This window comes from Acipenser ruthenus, chromosome 23, assembly GCF_902713425.1.
Source record: "Acipenser ruthenus chromosome 23, fAciRut3.2 maternal haplotype, whole genome shotgun sequence".
NCBI classification, from domain to species: domain Eukaryota; kingdom Metazoa; phylum Chordata; class Actinopteri; order Acipenseriformes; family Acipenseridae; genus Acipenser; species Acipenser ruthenus.
Genome location: NC_081211.1, coordinates 10,280,381 through 10,292,386, shown reverse-complemented (window position 1 = coordinate 10,292,386; position 12,006 = coordinate 10,280,381). Strand labels below are relative to the sequence as shown.

Sequence of the window (12,006 nt, the reverse complement as noted above, 5' to 3'; positions counted from 1 at the left end):
TTATTATTATTATTATTATTATTATTATGTATTTATGTATTTATGTATTTATGTATTTATTTATTTCTTAGCAGCCGCCCTTATCCTGCGCGACTTACAGTCGTAAACAAAAATACATTTCAAGGATCACAGTACAAGTAATAATACGGTCGAGCAAGATAAATACAATGACTTTGGTTCTAGCAAGTACAAGTACGATTCAAGAAAAATACGATTTTCCCTTGCACTCAAAAATGTGTTACAGTGGCATCTTGGACTTGGTGTCCTTGTTTTCAGAACATTTTGGGGAACGTACTTCAGAAACCATAAAGCTTCTCTCTTTTTTTCAACACTAAATTTTGTATTTAGTTTAATTTCTTGAAATAAAAAACGTTAAGCATTTTCTGATTATTATCTATTTCGCTTAGTGTTTTCAAAGAGATACATGTACAACAACGTGTTATTCTATTACTTGACGGACCTTATACAATACTTCTTCAATGTTTTGTTGAAAAATATTGCTGCGGGACACAAGGTAAAAAATAACTAGCCATTGATAGGTTGCATTTCTGAAACTGCAGCTCGGCACCGTTGGTTGTGCTTGGCAGAAAAGGGCATAGCTGGAATAGGCTAGTGAGTCGGGGGTATAGCTCAGTGGTAGAGCATTTGACTGCAGATCAAGAGGTCCCCGGTTCAAATCCGAGTGCCCCCTTTTTTTCTAAATTAAAATACAAAATGCACGTTAACATTTTTTATTTCAGCTAGAAGCAAAAATTAGTGTTTCAAAGACAGCAACAAGCTACAGACAGGGTTTGAAGACGTGATCCTCAAGTTACGGGACCAAACACCTTACCACTTGGCCACCGCACCCTTTACAACTGGAGAAATTAGAAGCTTGGCCTCTCTTGAGAAGGCCGCCTGGGAAGGCAATCTGGCTGGCCAGTTTAATATAAAATAGAGTTCCTGTTTGAACTCAAAGCACAAACCTTTCGGTTAACAGTGAACGCCAAGGATGGCAACATAGTCACGGAAAATATTTAAAAAGACAACAGTGGTCTCCAAATGTATTTAAAATACAAACATAAAATAGGTTGCCAGAAATATATTATCAATAGAAATTAGTAAATACTATTTTGCAAATAGTATTTTTTTTTTTAATACTTGACACCATCTACCGGCTGTAGCATACACCAATTTTTTATTTATTTTTTCATAAGAATTAACTGAAAGATTCAGTATTGCCTCAATTACCAAGCCTGTCAGTAACTGCAGTTTGCATAAATTAAATATTGCATAAATTAAATATTACCAGTATTGCGGAAAAAGTAGATCCGAACACACACACAAGTAGGGCTTGAAGTTTTCAGGTTTTATTTTTAATCACGAGAAGTCCCTTTAAACAAATTGAGCTGATTCTGTTTCATATTTAAACTCAGAAAAAGCTTTTAATTACAAAACAATCTTTGTTTTTATCTTCATATCTTGCCTGAGCCTAATTCTGGTCCCCTTAATTTTATTTCAAACAGAGCTGACAAATTACGTAATTTGTTCATTCCCGATCCTACTTTTAACTCGCATTTCATTTTTGCAGTCCCCTAATTTAACGCTGTGTTTTTGTTTATTTATTTATTTATTTATTTTTTATTATTATTATTATTATTATTATTATTATTATTATTATTATTATTATTATTATTATTATTTATGTATTTATGTATTTATTTATTTCTTAGCAGCCGCCCTTATCCTGCGCGACTTACAGTCGTAAACAAAAATACATTTCAAGGATCACAGTACAAGTAATAATACGGTCGAGCAAGATAAATACAATGACTTTGGTTCTAGCAAGTACAAGTACGATTCAAGAAAAATACGATTTTCCCTTGCACTCAAAAATGTGTTACAGTGGCATCTTGGACTTGGTGTCCTTGTTTTCAGAACATTTTGGGGAACGTACTTCAGAAACCATAAAGCTTCTCTCTTTTTTTCAACACTAAATTTTGTATTTAGTTTAATTTCTTGAAATAAAAAACGTTAAGCATTTTCTGATTATTATCTATTTCGCTTAGTGTTTTCAAAGAGATACATGTATAACAACGTGTTATTCTATTACTTGACGGACCTTATACAATACTTCTTCAATGTTTTGTTGAAAAATATTGCTGCGGGACACAAGGTAAAAAATAACTAGCCATTGATAGGTTGCATTTCTGAAACTGCAGCTCGGCACCGTTGGTTGTGCTTGGCAGAAAAGGGCATAGCTGGAATAGGCTAGTGAGTCGGGGGTATAGCTCAGTGGTAGAGCATTTGACTGCAGATCAAGAGGTCCCCGGTTCAAATCCGAGTGCCCCCTTTTTTTCTAAATTAAAATACAAAATGCACGTTAACATTTTTTATTTCAGCTAGAAGCAAAAATTAGTGTTTCAAAGACAGCAACAAGCTACAGACAGGGTTTGAAGACGTGATCCTCAAGTTACGGGACCAAACACCTTACCACTTGGCCACCGCACCCTTTACAACTGGAGAAATTAGAAGCTTGGCCTCTCTTGAGAAGGCCGCCTGGGAAGGCAATCTGGCTGGCCAGTTTAATATAAAATAGAGTTCCTGTTTGAACTCAAAGCACAAACCTTTCGGTTAACAGTGAACGCCAAGGATGGCAACATAGTCACGGAAAATATTTAAAAAGACAACAGTGGTCTCCAAATGTATTTAAAATACAAACATAAAATAGGTTGCCAGAAATATATTATCAATAGAAATTAGTAAATACTATTTTGCAAATAGTATTTTTTTTTTTAATACTTGACACCATCTACCGGCTGTAGCATACACCAATTTTTTATTTATTTTTTCATAAGAATTAACTGAAAGATTCAGTATTGCCTCAATTACCAAGCCTGTCAGTAACTGCAGTTTGCATAAATTAAATATTGCATAAATTAAATATTACCAGTATTGCGGAAAAAGTAGATCCGAACACACACACAAGTAGGGCTTGAAGTTTTCAGGTTTTATTTTTAATCACGAGAAGTCCCTTTAAACAAATTGAGCTGATTCTGTTTCATATTTAAACTCAGAAAAAGCTTTTAATTACAAAACAATCTTTGTTTTTACCTTCATATCTTGCCTGAGCCTAATTCTGGTCCCCTTAATTTTATTTCAAACAGAGCTGACAAATTACGTAATTTGTTCATTCCCGATCCTACTTTTAACTCGCATTTCATTTTTGCAGTCCCCTAATTTAACGCTGTGTTTTTGTTTATTTATTTATTTATTTATTTATTATTATTATTATTATTATTATTATTATTATTATTTATGTATTTATGTATTTATGTATTTATTTATTTCTTAGCAGCCGCCCTTATCCTGCGCGACTTACAGTCGTAAACAAAAATACATTTCAAGGATCACAGTACAAGTAATAATACGGTCGAGCAAGATAAATACAATGACTTTGGTTCTAGCAAGTACAAGTACGATTCAAGAAAAATACGATTTTCCCTTGCACTCAAAAATGTGTTACAGTGGCATCTTGGACTTGGTGTCCTTGTTTTCAGAACATTTTGGGGAACGTACTTCAGAAACCATAAAGCTTCTCTCTTTTTTTCAACACTAAATTTTGTATTTAGTTTAATTTCTTGAAATAAAAAACGTTAAGCATTTTCTGATTATTATCTATTTCGCTTAGTGTTTTCAAAGAGATACATGTACAACAACGTGTTATTCTATTACTTGACGGACCTTATACAATACTTCTTGAATGTTTTGTTGAAAAATATTGCTGCGGGACACAAGGTAAAAAATAACTAGCCATTGATAGGTTGCATTTCTGAAACTGCAGCTCGGCACCGTTGGTTGTGCTTGGCAGAAAAGGGCATAGCTGGAATAGGCTAGTGAGTCGGGGGTATAGCTCAGTGGTAGAGCATTTGACTGCAGATCAAGAGGTCCCCGGTTCAAATCCGAGTGCCCCCTTTTTTTCTAAATTAAAATACAAAATGCACGTTAACATTTTTTATTTCAGCTAGAAGCAAAAATTAGTGTTTCAAAGACAGCAACGAGCTACAGACAGGGTTTGAAGACGTGATCCTCAAGTTACGGGACCAAACACCTTACCACTTGGCCACCGCACCCTTTACAACTGGAGAAATTAGAAGCTTGGCCTCTCTTGAGAAGGCCGCCTGGGAAGGCAATCTGGCTGGCCAGTTTAATATAAAAAAGAGTTCCTGTTTGAGCTCAAACCACAAACCTTTCGGTTAACAGTGAACACCAAGGATGGCAACATAGTCATTTAAAAAGACAACAGTGGTCTCCAAATGTATTTAAAATACAAACATAAAATAGGTTGCCAGAAATATATTATCAATAGAAATTAGTAAATACTATTTTGCAAATAGTATTTTTTTTTTTTAATACTTGACACCATCTACCGGCAGTAGCATACACCAATTTTTTATTTATTTTTTCATAAGAATTAACTGAAAGATTCAGTATTGCCTCAATTACCAAGCCTGTCAGTAACTGCAGTTTGCATAAATTAAATATTGCATAAATTAAATATTACCAGTATTGCGGAAAAAGTAGATCCGAACACACACACAAGTAGGGCTTGAAGTTTTCAGGTTTTATTTTTAATCACGAGAAGTCCCTTTAAACAAATTGAGCTGATTCTGTTTCATATTTAAACTCAGAAAAAGCTTTTAATTACAAAACAATCTTTGTTTTTACCTTCATATCTTGCCTGAGCCTAATTCTGGTCCCCTTAATTTTATTTCAAACAGAGCTGACAAATTACGTAATTTGTTCATTCCCGATCCTACTTTTAACTCGCATTTCATTTTTGCAGTCCCCTAATTTAACGCTGTGTTTTTGTTTATTTATTTATTTATTTATTTATTATTATTATTATTATTATTATTATTATTATTATTTATGTATTTATGTATTTATGTATTTATTTATTTCTTAGCAGCCGCCCTTATCCTGCGCGACTTACAGTCGTAAACAAAAATACATTTCAAGGATCACAGTACAAGTAATAATACGGTCGAGCAAGATAAATACAATGACTTTGGTTCTAGCAAGTACAAGTACGATTCAAGAAAAATACGATTTTCCCTTGCACTCAAAAATGTGTTACAGTGGCATCTTGGACTTGGTGTCCTTGTTTTCAGAACATTTTGGGGAACGTACTTCAGAAACCATAAAGCTTCTCTCTTTTTTTCAACACTAAATTTTGTATTTAGTTTAATTTCTTGAAATAAAAAACGTTAAGCATTTTCTGATTATTATCTATTTCGCTTAGTGTTTTCAAAGAGATACATGTACAACAACGTGTTATTCTATTACTTGACGGACCTTACAAGACCTTACAATACTTCTTGAATGTGTTGTTGAAAAATATTGCTGCGGGACACAAGGTAAAAAATAACTAGCCATTGATAGGTTGCATTTCTGAAACTGCAGCTCGGCACCGTTGGTTGTGCTTGGCAGAAAAGGGCATAGCTGGAATAGGCTAGTGAGTCGGGGGTATAGCTCAGTGGTAGAGCATTTGACTGCAGATCAAGAGGTCCCCGGTTCAAATCCGAGTGCCCCCTTTTTTTCTAAATTAAAATACAAAATGCACGTTAACATTTTTTATTTCAGCTAGAAGCAAAAATTAGTGTTTCAAAGACAGCAACGAGCTACAGACAGGGTTTGAAGACGTGATCCTCAAGTTACGGGACCAAACACCTTACCACTTGGCCACCGCACCCTTTACAACTGGAGAAATTAGAAGCTTGGCCTCTCTTGAGAAGGCCGCCTGGGAAGGCAATCTGGCTGGCCAGTTTAATATAAAAAAGAGTTCCTGTTTGAACTCAAAGCACAAACCTTTCGGTTAACAGTGAACGCCAAGGATGGCAACATAGTCACGGAAAATATTTAAAAAGACAACAGTGGTCTCCAAATGTATTTAAAATACAAACATAAAATAGGTTGCCAGAAATATATTATCAATAGAAATTAGTAAATACTATTTTGCAAATAGTATTTTTTTTTTTAATACTTGACACCATCTACCGGCAGTAGCATACACCAATTTTTTATTTATTTTTTCATAAGAATTAACTGAAAGATTCAGTATTGCCTCAATTACCAAGCCTGTCAGTAACTGCAGTTTGCATAAATTAAATATTGCATAAATTAAATATTACCAGTATTGCGGAAAAAGTAGATCCGAACACACACACAAGTAGGGCTTGAAGTTTTCAGGTTTTATTTTTAATCACGAGAAGTCCCTTTAAACAAATTGAGCTGATTCTGTTTCATATTTAAACTCAGAAAAAGCTTTTAATTACAAAACAATCTTTGTTTTTACCTTCATATCTTGCCTGAGCCTAATTCTGGTCCCCTTAATTTTATTTCAAACAGAGCTGACAAATTACGTAATTTGTTCATTCCCGATCCTACTTTTAACTCGCATTTCATTTTTGCAGTCCCCTAATTTAACGCTGTGTTTTTGTTTATTTATTTATTTATTTATTTATTATTATTATTATTATTATTATTATTATTATTATTATTATTATTATTATTATTATTATTATTATTATTATTATTATTTATGTATTTATGTATTTATGTATTTATTTATTTATTAGCAGCCGCCCTTATCCTGCGCGACTTACAGTCGTAAACAAAAATACATTTCAAGGATCACAGTACAAGTAATAATACGGTCGAGCAAGATAAATACAATGACTTTGGTTCTAGCAAGTACAAGTACGATTCAAGAAAAATACGATTTTCCCTTGCACTCAAAAATGTGTTACAGTGGCATCTTGGACTTGGTGTCCTTGTTTTCAGAACATTTTGGGGAACGTACTTCAGAAACCATAAAGCTTCTCTCTTTTTTTCAACACTAAATTTTGTATTTAGTTTAATTTCTTGAAATAAAAAACGTTAAGCATTTTCTGATTATTATCTATTTCGCTTAGTGTTTTCAAAGAGATACATGTACAACAACGTGTTATTCTATTACTTGACGGACCTTATACAATACTTCTTCAATGTTTTGTTGAAAAATATTGCTGCGGGACACAAGGTAAAAAATAACTAGCCATTGATAGGTTGCATTTCTGAAACTGCAGCTCGGCACCGTTGGTTGTGCTTGGCAGAAAAGGGCATAGCTGGAATAGGCTAGTGAGTCGGGGGTATAGCTCAGTGGTAGAGCATTTGACTGCAGATCAAGAGGTCCCCGGTTCAAATCCGAGTGCCCCCTTTTTTTTCTAAATTAAAATACAAAATGCACGTTAACATTTTTTATTTCAGCTAGAAGCAAAAATTAGTGTTTCAAAGACAGCAACGAGCTACAGACAGGGTTTGAAGACGTGATCCTCAAGTTACGGGACCAAACACCTTACCACTTGGCCACCGCACCCTTTACAACTGGAGAAATTAGAAGCTTGGCCTCTCTTGAGAAGGCCGCCTGGGAAGGCAATCTGGCTGGCCAGTTTAATATAAAAAAGAGTTCCTGTTTGAGCTCAAACCACAAACCTTTCGGTTAACAGTGAACACCAAGGATGGCAACATAGTCATTTAAAAAGACAACAGTGGTCTCCAAATGTATTTAAAATACAAACATAAAATAGGTTGCCAGAAATATATTATCAATAGAAATTAGTAAATACTATTTTGCAAATAGTATTTTTTTTTTTTAATACTTGACACCATCTACCGGCAGTAGCATACACCAATTTTTTATTTATTTTTTCATAAGAATTAACTGAAAGATTCAGTATTGCCTCAATTACCAAGCCTGTCAGTAACTGCAGTTTGCATAAATTAAATATTGCATAAATTAAATATTACCAGTATTGCGGAAAAAGTAGATCCGAACACACACACAAGTAGGGCTTGAAGTTTTCAGGTTTTATTTTTAATCACGAGAAGTCCCTTTAAACAAATTGAGCTGATTCTGTTTCATATTTAAACTCAGAAAAAGCTTTTAATTACAAAACAATCTTTGTTTTTACCTTCATATCTTGCCTGAGCCTAATTCTGGTCCCCTTAATTTTATTTCAAACAGAGCTGACAAATTACGTAATTTGTTCATTCCCGATCCTACTTTTAACTCGCATTTCATTTTTGCAGTCCCCTAATTTAACGCTGTGTTTTTGTTTATTTATTTATTTATTTATTTATTATTATTATTATTATTATTATTATTATTATTATTTATGTATTTATGTATTTATGTATTTATTTATTTCTTAGCAGCCGCCCTTATCCTGCGCGACTTACAGTCGTAAACAAAAATACATTTCAAGGATCACAGTACAAGTAATAATACGGTCGAGCAAGATAAATACAATGACTTTGGTTCTAGCAAGTACAAGTACGATTCAAGAAAAATACGATTTTCCCTTGCACTCAAAAATGTGTTACAGTGGCATCTTGGACTTGGTGTCCTTGTTTTCAGAACATTTTGGGGAACGTACTTCAGAAACCATAAAGCTTCTCTCTTTTTTTCAACACTAAATTTTGTATTTAGTTTAATTTCTTGAAATAAAAAACGTTAAGCATTTTCTGATTATTATCTATTTCGCTTAGTGTTTTCAAAGAGATACATGTACAACAACGTGTTATTCTATTACTTGACGGACCTTACAAGACCTTACAATACTTCTTGAATGTGTTGTTGAAAAATATTGCTGCGGGACACAAGGTAAAAAATAACTAGCCATTGATAGGTTGCATTTCTGAAACTGCAGCTCGGCACCGTTGGTTGTGCTTGGCAGAAAAGGGCATAGCTGGAATAGGCTAGTGAGTCGGGGGTATAGCTCAGTGGTAGAGCATTTGACTGCAGATCAAGAGGTCCCCGGTTCAAATCCGAGTGCCCCCTTTTTTTCTAAATTAAAATACAAAATGCACGTTAACATTTTTTATTTCAGCTAGAAGCAAAAATTAGTGTTTCAAAGACAGCAACGAGCTACAGACAGGGTTTGAAGACGTGATCCTCAAGTTACGGGACCAAACACCTTACCACTTGGCCACCGCACCCTTTACAACTGGAGAAATTAGAAGCTTGGCCTCTCTTGAGAAGGCCGCCTGGGAAGGCAATCTGGCTGGCCAGTTTAATATAAAAAAGAGTTCCTGTTTGAACTCAAAGCACAAACCTTTCGGTTAACAGTGAACGCCAAGGATGGCAACATAGTCACGGAAAATATTTAAAAAGACAACAGTGGTCTCCAAATGTATTTAAAATACAAACATAAAATAGGTTGCCAGAAATATATTATCAATAGAAATTAGTAAATACTATTTTGCAAATAGTATTTTTTTTTTTAATACTTGACACCATCTACCGGCAGTAGCATACACCAATTTTTTATTTATTTTTTCATAAGAATTAACTGAAAGATTCAGTATTGCCTCAATTACCAAGCCTGTCAGTAACTGCAGTTTGCATAAATTAAATATTGCATAAATTAAATATTACCAGTATTGCGGAAAAAGTAGATCCGAACACACACACAAGTAGGGCTTGAAGTTTTCAGGTTTTATTTTTAATCACGAGAAGTCCCTTTAAACAAATTGAGCTGATTCTGTTTCATATTTAAACTCAGAAAAAGCTTTTAATTACAAAACAATCTTTGTTTTTACCTTCATATCTTGCCTGAGCCTAATTCTGGTCCCCTTAATTTTATTTCAAACAGAGCTGACAAATTACGTAATTTGTTCATTCCCGATCCTACTTTTAACTCGCATTTCATTTTTGCAGTCCCCTAATTTAACGCTGTGTTTTTGTTTATTTATTTATTTATTTATTTTTTATTATTATTATTATTATTATTATTATTATTATTATTATTATTATTATTATTATTATTTATGTATTTATGTATTTATGTATTTATGTATTTATTTATTTCTTAGCAGCCGCCCTTATCCTGCGCGACTTACAGTCGTAAACAAAAATACATTTCAAGGATCACAGTACAAGTAATAATACGGTCGAGCAAGATAAATACAATGACTTTGGTTCTAGCAAGTACAAGTACGATTCAAGAAAAATACGATTTTCCCTTGCACTCAAAAATGTGTTACAGTGGCATCTTGGACTTGGTGTCCTTGTTTTCAGAACATTTTGGGGAACGTACTTCAGAAACCATAAAGCTTCTCTCTTTTTTTCAACACTAAATTTTGTATTTAGTTTAATTTCTTGAAATAAAAAACGTTAAGCATTTTCTGATTATTATCTATTTCGCTTAGTGTTTTCAAAGAGATACATGTACAACAACGTGTTATTCTATTACTTGACGGACCTTATACAATACTTCTTCAATGTTTTGTTGAAAAATATTGCTGCGGGACACAAGGTAAAAAATAACTAGCCATTGATAGGTTGCATTTCTGAAACTGCAGCTCGGCACCGTTGGTTGTGCTTGGCAGAAAAGGGCATAGCTGGAATAGGCTAGTGAGTCGGGGGTATAGCTCAGTGGTAGAGCATTTGACTGCAGATCAAGAGGTCCCCGGTTCAAATCCGAGTGCCCCCTTTTTTTCTAAATTAAAATACAAAATGCACGTTAACATTTTTTATTTCAGCTAGAAGCAAAAATTAGTGTTTCAAAGACAGCAACAAGCTACAGACAGGGTTTGAAGACGTGATCCTCAAGTTACGGGACCAAACACCTTACCACTTGGCCACCGCACCCTTTACAACTGGAGAAATTAGAAGCTTGGCCTCTCTTGAGAAGGCCGCCTGGGAAGGCAATCTGGCTGGCCAGTTTAATATAAAATAGAGTTCCTGTTTGAACTCAAAGCACAAACCTTTCGGTTAACAGTGAACGCCAAGGATGGCAACATAGTCACGGAAAATATTTAAAAAGACAACAGTGGTCTCCAAATGTATTTAAAATACAAACATAAAATAGGTTGCCAGAAATATATTATCAATAGAAATTAGTAAATACTATTTTGCAAATAGTATTTTTTTTTTTAATACTTGACACCATCTACCGGCTGTAGCATACACCAATTTTTTATTTATTTTTTCATAAGAATTAACTGAAAGATTCAGTATTGCCTCAATTACCAAGCCTGTCAGTAACTGCAGTTTGCATAAATTAAATATTGCATAAATTAAATATTACCAGTATTGCGGAAAAAGTAGATCCGAACACACACACAAGTAGGGCTTGAAGTTTTCAGGTTTTATTTTTAATCACGAGAAGTCCCTTTAAACAAATTGAGCTGATTCTGTTTCATATTTAAACTCAGAAAAAGCTTTTAATTACAAAACAATCTTTGTTTTTACCTTCATATCTTGCCTGAGCCTAATTCTGGTCCCCTTAATTTTATTTCAAACAGAGCTGACAAATTACGTAATTTGTTCATTCCCGATCCTACTTTTAACTCGCATTTCATTTTTGCAGTCCCCTAATTTAACGCTGTGTTTTTGTTTATTTATTTATTTATTTATTTTTTATTATTATTATTATTATTATTATTATTATTATTATTATTATTATTATTATTATTTATGTATTTATGTATTTATTTATTTCTTAGCAGCCGCCCTTATCCTGCGCGACTTACAGTCGTAAACAAAAATACATTTCAAGGATCACAGTACAAGTAATAATACGGTCGAGCAAGATAAATACAATGACTTTGGTTCTAGCAAGTACAAGTACGATTCAAGAAAAATACGATTTTCCCTTGCACTCAAAAATGTGTTACAGTGGCATCTTGGACTTGGTGTCCTTGTTTTCAGAACATTTTGGGGAACGTACTTCAGAAACCATAAAGCTTCTCTCTTTTTTTCAACACTAAATTTTGTATTTAGTTTAATTTCTTGAAATAAAAAACGTTAAGCATTTTCTGATTATTATCTATTTCGCTTAGTGTTTTCAAAGAGATACATGTACAACAACGTGTTATTCTATTACTTGACGGACCTTATACAATACTTCTTCAATGTTTTGTTGAAAAATATTGCTGCGGGACACAAGGTAAAAAATAACTAGCCATTGATAGGTTGCA

At 33.7% G+C, this 12,006-nt stretch overlaps 7 non-coding genes across 7 annotated transcripts; all 7 read left to right on the top strand.

Annotated features, from left to right (window-relative positions):
* The first annotated feature begins 619 nt into the window (after positions 1 to 619).
* trnac-gca (transfer RNA cysteine (anticodon GCA)) lies at positions 620 to 691 on the top strand. The gene has a single exon. It is a non-coding gene; the product is annotated as a tRNA-Cys (tRNA).
* Positions 692 to 2,260: 1,569 nt separating this feature from the next.
* On the top strand, positions 2,261 to 2,332 carry trnac-gca (transfer RNA cysteine (anticodon GCA)). The gene has a single exon. It is a non-coding gene; the product is annotated as a tRNA-Cys (tRNA).
* Positions 2,333 to 3,882: 1,550 nt separating this feature from the next.
* trnac-gca (transfer RNA cysteine (anticodon GCA)) lies at positions 3,883 to 3,954 on the top strand. Its single transcript has one exon. It is a non-coding gene; the product is annotated as a tRNA-Cys (tRNA).
* A 1,550-nt stretch (positions 3,955 to 5,504) lies between these two features.
* On the top strand, positions 5,505 to 5,576 carry trnac-gca (transfer RNA cysteine (anticodon GCA)). Its single transcript has one exon. It is a non-coding gene; the product is annotated as a tRNA-Cys (tRNA).
* A 1,592-nt stretch (positions 5,577 to 7,168) lies between these two features.
* On the top strand, positions 7,169 to 7,240 carry trnac-gca (transfer RNA cysteine (anticodon GCA)). Its single transcript has one exon. It is a non-coding gene; the product is annotated as a tRNA-Cys (tRNA).
* A 1,551-nt stretch (positions 7,241 to 8,791) lies between these two features.
* trnac-gca (transfer RNA cysteine (anticodon GCA)) lies at positions 8,792 to 8,863 on the top strand. Its single transcript has one exon. It is a non-coding gene; the product is annotated as a tRNA-Cys (tRNA).
* Positions 8,864 to 10,445: 1,582 nt separating this feature from the next.
* On the top strand, positions 10,446 to 10,517 carry trnac-gca (transfer RNA cysteine (anticodon GCA)). Its single transcript has one exon. It is a non-coding gene; the product is annotated as a tRNA-Cys (tRNA).
* Positions 10,518 to 12,006: the final 1,489 nt, after the last annotated feature.